The 6,585-nt window shown below is 37.5% G+C and overlaps 1 long non-coding RNA gene across 2 annotated transcripts in view; it reads right to left on the bottom strand.

Moving 5' to 3' along the window:
• Window positions 1–277: 277 nt before the first annotated feature.
• The window catches only part of LOC139045161 (uncharacterized), a 302,752-nt gene continuing 296,444 nt past the window's right edge, over window positions 278–6,585 (bottom strand). For both annotated transcript variants that reach the window (XR_011503041.1, XR_011503042.1), the window contains one exon: window positions 278–1,692. This is a non-coding gene — a long non-coding RNA (uncharacterized lncRNA). The remainder of the gene's footprint in view (window positions 1,693–6,585) is intronic.

Here is a 6,585-nt window from a genome sequence, read left to right as displayed (position 1 = left end):
AGGGTGAATTACATTAATTTTCAAATATGAAAATAATCTTACATTCGTGAGATAGACCCAATTAGTCATGAAGTTTTATCCTTTTTATATACTGTTGAAATCTATTTTCTAGAATTTTGCTTCAAATTTCTGCATTGTGTTCATGAGGGACAGTGTTCTGTAGCAGACTTTGTTTTTTAAACTTGTATTCTTGTTGGTTTTGATATCAGAAAAATGCTGACCTTACAGAATGAATTGGGAAGTATTCCTTCCTCATCCAATTTCTGGAAGAGTTTATGAAAATCAGTATTATTTTTTCCTCAGCGTTTGGTAGAATTGACCGATGAAGCCCTCTGGGCTCAGAAACTCCCTCAAGGCAGTGAGCTGGGTCAATCGTCAGGGCCACCTCACTGGTTCCCATTTCTAAGGTTTTATAGTTCTTTGTTGCCTGATGTCAAACAATGTGAAAACCATTATCCCATATATTTTCTAGTCTTTCAGTTGTTTCTAGTGGAAAAATAATTTCATTAGTTGTTATTTCATCTTGGTCAGAAATAAAATTTCTTATGGATTTAATATCTATTATTTTAATCTTCCTTTACAGATTTTTAGTGTCCTTCTTAAATATTTTGCAAAATCATGCTATTGCTGAATCTTGAGAACTGAATTAATCCCAATCTTTTGTCTCATGTTTTTGTTGTGATGGTAGTTGTTGTCATTGTTATTGCTTGGTTTTGGATTTTTGCTTGGGAGTTTCATATAATTCATTCATCCTTGAATAAGGAGAATTTTCTTGTGATCTCTTTTAGCAAACGAGCAAGAAAGGTGGATTTTTCATGGTTTTATTCATTATCCAAATTATTTCACTCACCGTCTTCTCAGAATTTAATCAGTCTAGTGGCAGTCTACTGTAAAACAAAAAATCACTTTATTATTTCAGTGATCCAAAAGTCTGGGGAAAAAGTGATTGGAACTAGATTCTTAAAGTTATGAGGTTACACATCAGGGTAAACATTTCTGCATCACGAAGCTCTTTAATTAAGGGCCACCTTTCCACATACCATTTCCTTTTGCCCAGCTTTACCATCAGATGTGAGTTGACATACCCCTACACTCTGAATTAAGTCCCTTCTACACTGTGGATGTTCTTCTGGCTACAAAGTCATCCTTCAAGCATCTTTTGCCACTATTTTCAAATTATACTGATTCTTAGCAGGAAAAGTGGTAAACTGGGGCTGGCCCAGCGGTGCAGTGGTTAAGTTTGCACGTGCCTCTTTGGCGGCCTGGGGTTCAGGTTCTGGGCGCAGACCTATATAGTGCTTATCAGGCCATGTCCCATGTATAAAATAGAGTAATATGGGCACAGATGTCAGCTTTTGGCCAATCTTCCTCAGCAAAAAAGAGGAGGATTGGTGGTGGATGTTAGCTCAGGACTAATTTTCCTCAAAAAAAAAAAAAAGGGGTAAATTAGTTGTTCTGTCTCTACCCAACACCTTCAGTTTGCCTACAATCTTTTTTTTTTTTTCTCTCTCTCTCCCTAAAATAATGGCAATTAGTTGGCTGTACTATCACAGGTTCTATATTTTCCTAGCCAGGTTGTATGGTTGCAGATCAACCCTCAGAGTCTTCTCATCGTCAGTAGGTCCAGCAGACATTTCTCAATCGTTCTGGCACTGGGATTATAGTCTTTTGCACCAGAGATTTCGCTGAGATCTGGAAAAAAATGGAGAGAAAGTCAAATTCCATCCTGTGCCTAAATATTTGAATGATTTTTAAGGAATATTTGTATTAGAAAACTTGTCAACATATATTTTCTATTTTGATCCACATAATGCCTCTGTGAACACTTGGAGAATATCTGTAAATCACATTACATAGAAGAAAACTTTCAGGCAAAAAAAGTTAATGAAAGATCCAAGATGTACAAAGCCAGGCCTAGAAGTAAAGTCCACTCTGAATTTCCATCTCTCATGGAAAATGACTGAAGTTTGACGACTTTTAGAGAGTAACAGCAAATTGTCTTTTTATATTTAGGTTATTTTCAGGATCATAGACAGTTAACATTTGTAAAATGTTTAGAAGAGTAGAATTACTTTTGGATTTATAAGGTTAAAGAACATCAGCTATATAGTGACCTGTTCAATTGGAAAGCAGATTTGCTAGTTATTAAACTATTACAGGTTTCCCCTGAAATCTGAAATTTAGCTTCACTCCACTTCACTTTTACAAAAGACCTACACTAGTACCTGCTTTCACTAACCAAAGGAAATCCAAAAAGGATTTTGCTTTTACGCTAAAAGGTGAAAAGAGAAAATAGCATTCAGCATTTGTTTTGCAGTGAACTGTTATAGAGGCTAAGAAGTCAAGCACACTCTCATTATTTCAAGCTTTCCACATCAGCCACAGCAGACGATGAACCTTGATCTTCGACATCAAGGCAGGCAGACACAGAAGCAGGTGTAGACGTTAGTGACCTGCCTGCCTTGATGGATTCAGATGCAGTAAGATCTTAATAGATATCCCTCTTCTTCTCTCTCCTCTACCTCAGTTTCCTGTACCTCCCACCACCCCAGCTTCCACTCAGCCTAGCACGCCATCACCACCACCTCCACCTCTCAGCCTTCCAGCCTGCTCGCTGTCTTCCTGGTTCTGGTAAGTGAAACTACAATGTACATATGTTGTACGTTGGTATATGTACCACATAATTCCTACTATTAATATGCTATTAGAAGATTATTAAAGGTGTTATTTTGGGTTTTATGTGTTATTTGGTATGATTTGGTAGGTTATTTTTTGGGTCTTGGAATGCTCAAAAATTTTTCCATATAAATTATGGTAATTGCTTCTTCACTTTATGCCATTTTGGCTCATGAAAGGTTTCGCAGCAATGCTTTACTTTTGGAGAGTGAGGGAAACCTGCATCTCTGAGATCCAAACCCCGTCTTTATGCTCTGCTTTGTGATAATGCAGCTGTATCTCTGCAAACTATATTTTTCCATTCCCAGAGGGCTCCCTGTTATTTTCTACCAATGAGGATTTTAGTCAGAGGGAAAATGGAATGCCAGGAATGACCTTTCACCTTGGCAGCAGCAGCTGGTTCACTTCTTGTTTTTATTTTTAATTATTATTATTATTTTTCCTCCTTTGTTACTTTTAGGACCAGCCTCATTGTGTTGCCTCCGAGGGAGCAGCATGAATCAGGCTTTCCCCTCCTCACCATCCTGTTTCCCAGCTCTGTGAATCCTCTCTTCCAGGATCCTAGGTCCTAGTAACACCAATTTCTTCCCCCATCCCTGTGGGTGGTAACTGTTTCCTGCAGTTACTATCTCTGTCACCTCAGTGTCCTATTTTTGTTTTAAAGTTCTTCAAAACTTGTTTAACTGATTCCTCATATTAAAAGATTGTGGGGCTGGCCCTGTGGCCGAGTGGTTGTGTTCACACGCTCCCCATTGGCTGCCCAGGGTTTCGTTGGTTCAGATCCTGGGTGTGGACATGGCACCACTCATCAGGCCACATTGAGGCAGTGTCCCACATGCCACAACTAGAAGGACCTACAACTAGAATATACAACTATATTGGGGGGATTTGGGGAGAAAAAGCAGGAAGAAAAAGGAAGATTGGAAACAGTTGTTAACTCAGGTGCCAATCTTTAAAAAGAAAAAAAGATTGTGAATAAAATAACTATTTTCTTTGCTGGACCAGTTTCTAACTGATTGGTGGGGTAGAAGAGGACACGTAGTTGAAAAAGAGGGAAAAGAGTATCACAGTATATTAATTAACTGATTTATAAATTGATGGAATCTGCAGAATTAATCTCTTCTTATATGTTCAGGAATATTTAAACATACCTAAATTCTGCCATATTTATTTGTTTTCAAGTCTTGATTTGTTGATTTTAGAGATTGAAAGGAAAATTTGGAAATCCCTCTCCTTTGGAAAAAGTAAAAGCTTTTTATTTCCTTAACTTCTATTTACTCCTGAAATCTTTGAATTAGTAGGACAGAAAGATTAGTACAGTCATGTGCTGCATAAGGACATTTCGGTCAACAGTGGACCTCATATATGGCAATGGTCCCATAAGATTAGTACCATGTAGCCTAGGTGTGTGATGGGCTATGCTATCTAGGTTTGTGTAAGTACACTCTATGGTGCTCGTACAACAATGAAATCATCTAACGACGCTTTTCTTGGAAGGTATCCCTGTCTTTAAGTGATGCATGACTATATTAACAGAATAAGGTTTCATGACATGTTTTCTTTCTCTGATGAAATAGGAGTTTCAGTGTAAAAATGTTGGAACTGCGTTCTACCAAGATCTCTACTTTCCTAGGCTCCTTCTATCTAGTGTGCATCATTGCAGCCCGGGCTTTACCAAACTGATGCATCTGTTGGCACGCCTTGGATATAAGCTAATGATGCAAACACTACATCAGATCTCTTAAATGAAGGGTGGGAGCAGTGGTCAATCTGTGTCTGCTTCCAAAGGGAGCAGATTTAGTCATTCAATGAGTAGTGGAGTGTCGACGGCTGTTGGTGAAATTAGCGCCAGCTCAGTGACCGCAGTATTACTGTCTTTGGAGCCAGTTCTATGGCATGATTTGGGATGTGTTTCTTTCTTGATATTCTGAGAGCTACCCAGTATCCTTGTAATGCATTCCTTTTTTGGGAAGGGGTTGTTAATTATATGAATTAGTTTCTGTTGCTTGCAACTAAGAAATGTGAATGATATATTCAATGTGAGTTGTCACTAAAAAGACAGATGAAAAGAAAAATTAAAATAATTTATAACTAAAACTCATACATATACGTATATATTCATAATAGTATATAAATAGAAATAGTATACGTATAGTATACTATATACAAGATATACAGTATCTATTAGTATATAAATAGAAATAGTATACATATAGTATACTATATACAAGATATACAGTATCTACATATATACATATACGCACATACATACTCATGAATGCATGTGCAGATGGATATACATACACACACACACACACACAAATAATTTATGAATAAACTAGGATCAAGTACAAACATTCCATACATTTAATGATTACTAGTTTTTGTTTTTACTTTTTTCTGAGGAAGATTTGCCCTGAGCTAACATCTGTGCCAGTCTTCCTCTACTTTGTATGTGGATCACTGCCACAGCATGGCTGATGAGTGGTGTATGTCCAGGCCTGGGATCCAAGGCTGCAAACCTGGGCTGCTGAAGTGGAGTGTGCCAGACTTAACCACTATACCACGGGGCCAGCCCCTGATTACTAGTTTTTAAAGAGACTTCGTGTACTTTTTTTTTTTTAAGAAATAGTATCTAATTTCTATCCTAAGTGTCCTTCCTTTCTCGATTTTTATTTATTTATTTTTGTTTCCTTTAGGCTGGGGGCAGTATGAGGACTAAGGAGAATTGGCTAATTCGAATCTCTGATTTACAATTTAAGGAAGTGTGCTTTTCTTACGTCTATAACCAAGACAACATTTTTCTTTTTAAAATAAGACAAGTCGTTTCTCTTTCCCCTGACATAGCAAGGGCATCATGTGTCAGAACTCTGAGACTCTCAGTTGGAAATAGGCTTTGCTGGAATAAAAGCAGATGTAGGAATTGGGAACTCTGCCAAAGTAGAAATACCAGTAAGAATACAAAATATTTTTCTAAGAGTTTGACAATGCCTAAAGAATTTTGGGCTGTCATTTGCACTTTGGATCTCAGGGAACAACTTGATAAGAAGAGCTTGTATAATACTAAGTAGAATTATAGAAATTTTCAGCTACCTATTGGTCTTAGGTGCAGCATAATAGGTTTGCCATAAAACCTATACTTCTAATATCAAGCAGAGATGAAAAAAAATCTCACTATCTGCCCAGGTCAAGTTTATGAAGCTAAGACAAGTACCAACTCCAGCGATTACCCTTATGCTCAACCCCAATCACTATACCTTGTTCCAGAATGCTCATTAAATTTTAGGCTGAAAAAATTTTGCTATCATATCACATCATGTCATATCATTTCTCAAGTTCTGTTCAATCAACTTTATTAAACTTTGACTCCTTTGATATCTTTCATTCTTCATCTCCAACTCCTCCCTCTTGTAGTTAAGTCCTTTTCTTGGCGGATTAGAGCCCAATGTTTACAACTTTAACTGCATTCTTGCAGATACCTACATTTTCTTGCCTTCTTGCTTTTGCCTTTCTTTTCTACTTGTGGAGAAAAGGCTTAACTACTTCACTGTTGTCTCTGCTCCTATGCCTATGTCTTGTGTTGAAGGAAACCATGTATTCTTCCAGATTGATGCTCTGTCTCTACCTGTCTCTGTCCTCAATGGGTTTTTAAGTTTCCACTCTGAAATTATTTTAATTTCTTTAGTGAGTTCTTTTTCACCAGCAACTGTTTTAAACTTTTTCCATCCAATCTGCTAACAACTTGTCTTTCGCCTCACACTCAGAAGATTTCACCTACTTAGTGGAATGAGTGCCTTCAGTAAACATTTCCTTGAATTACTGCCCATTGGTTCTTTCTTCCTGACATCTTTGTCACAGTGAATAGATTTCCTTCCTCAAGTACAAGACCAACAGCTCTACCTGTGCCCT

This window comes from Equus asinus, chromosome 4, assembly GCF_041296235.1.
Source record: "Equus asinus isolate D_3611 breed Donkey chromosome 4, EquAss-T2T_v2, whole genome shotgun sequence".
NCBI classification, from domain to species: domain Eukaryota; kingdom Metazoa; phylum Chordata; class Mammalia; order Perissodactyla; family Equidae; genus Equus; species Equus asinus.
Note: the sequence above shows the minus strand (reverse complement) of the source record. Positions and strands in the feature narration are given on the sequence as shown.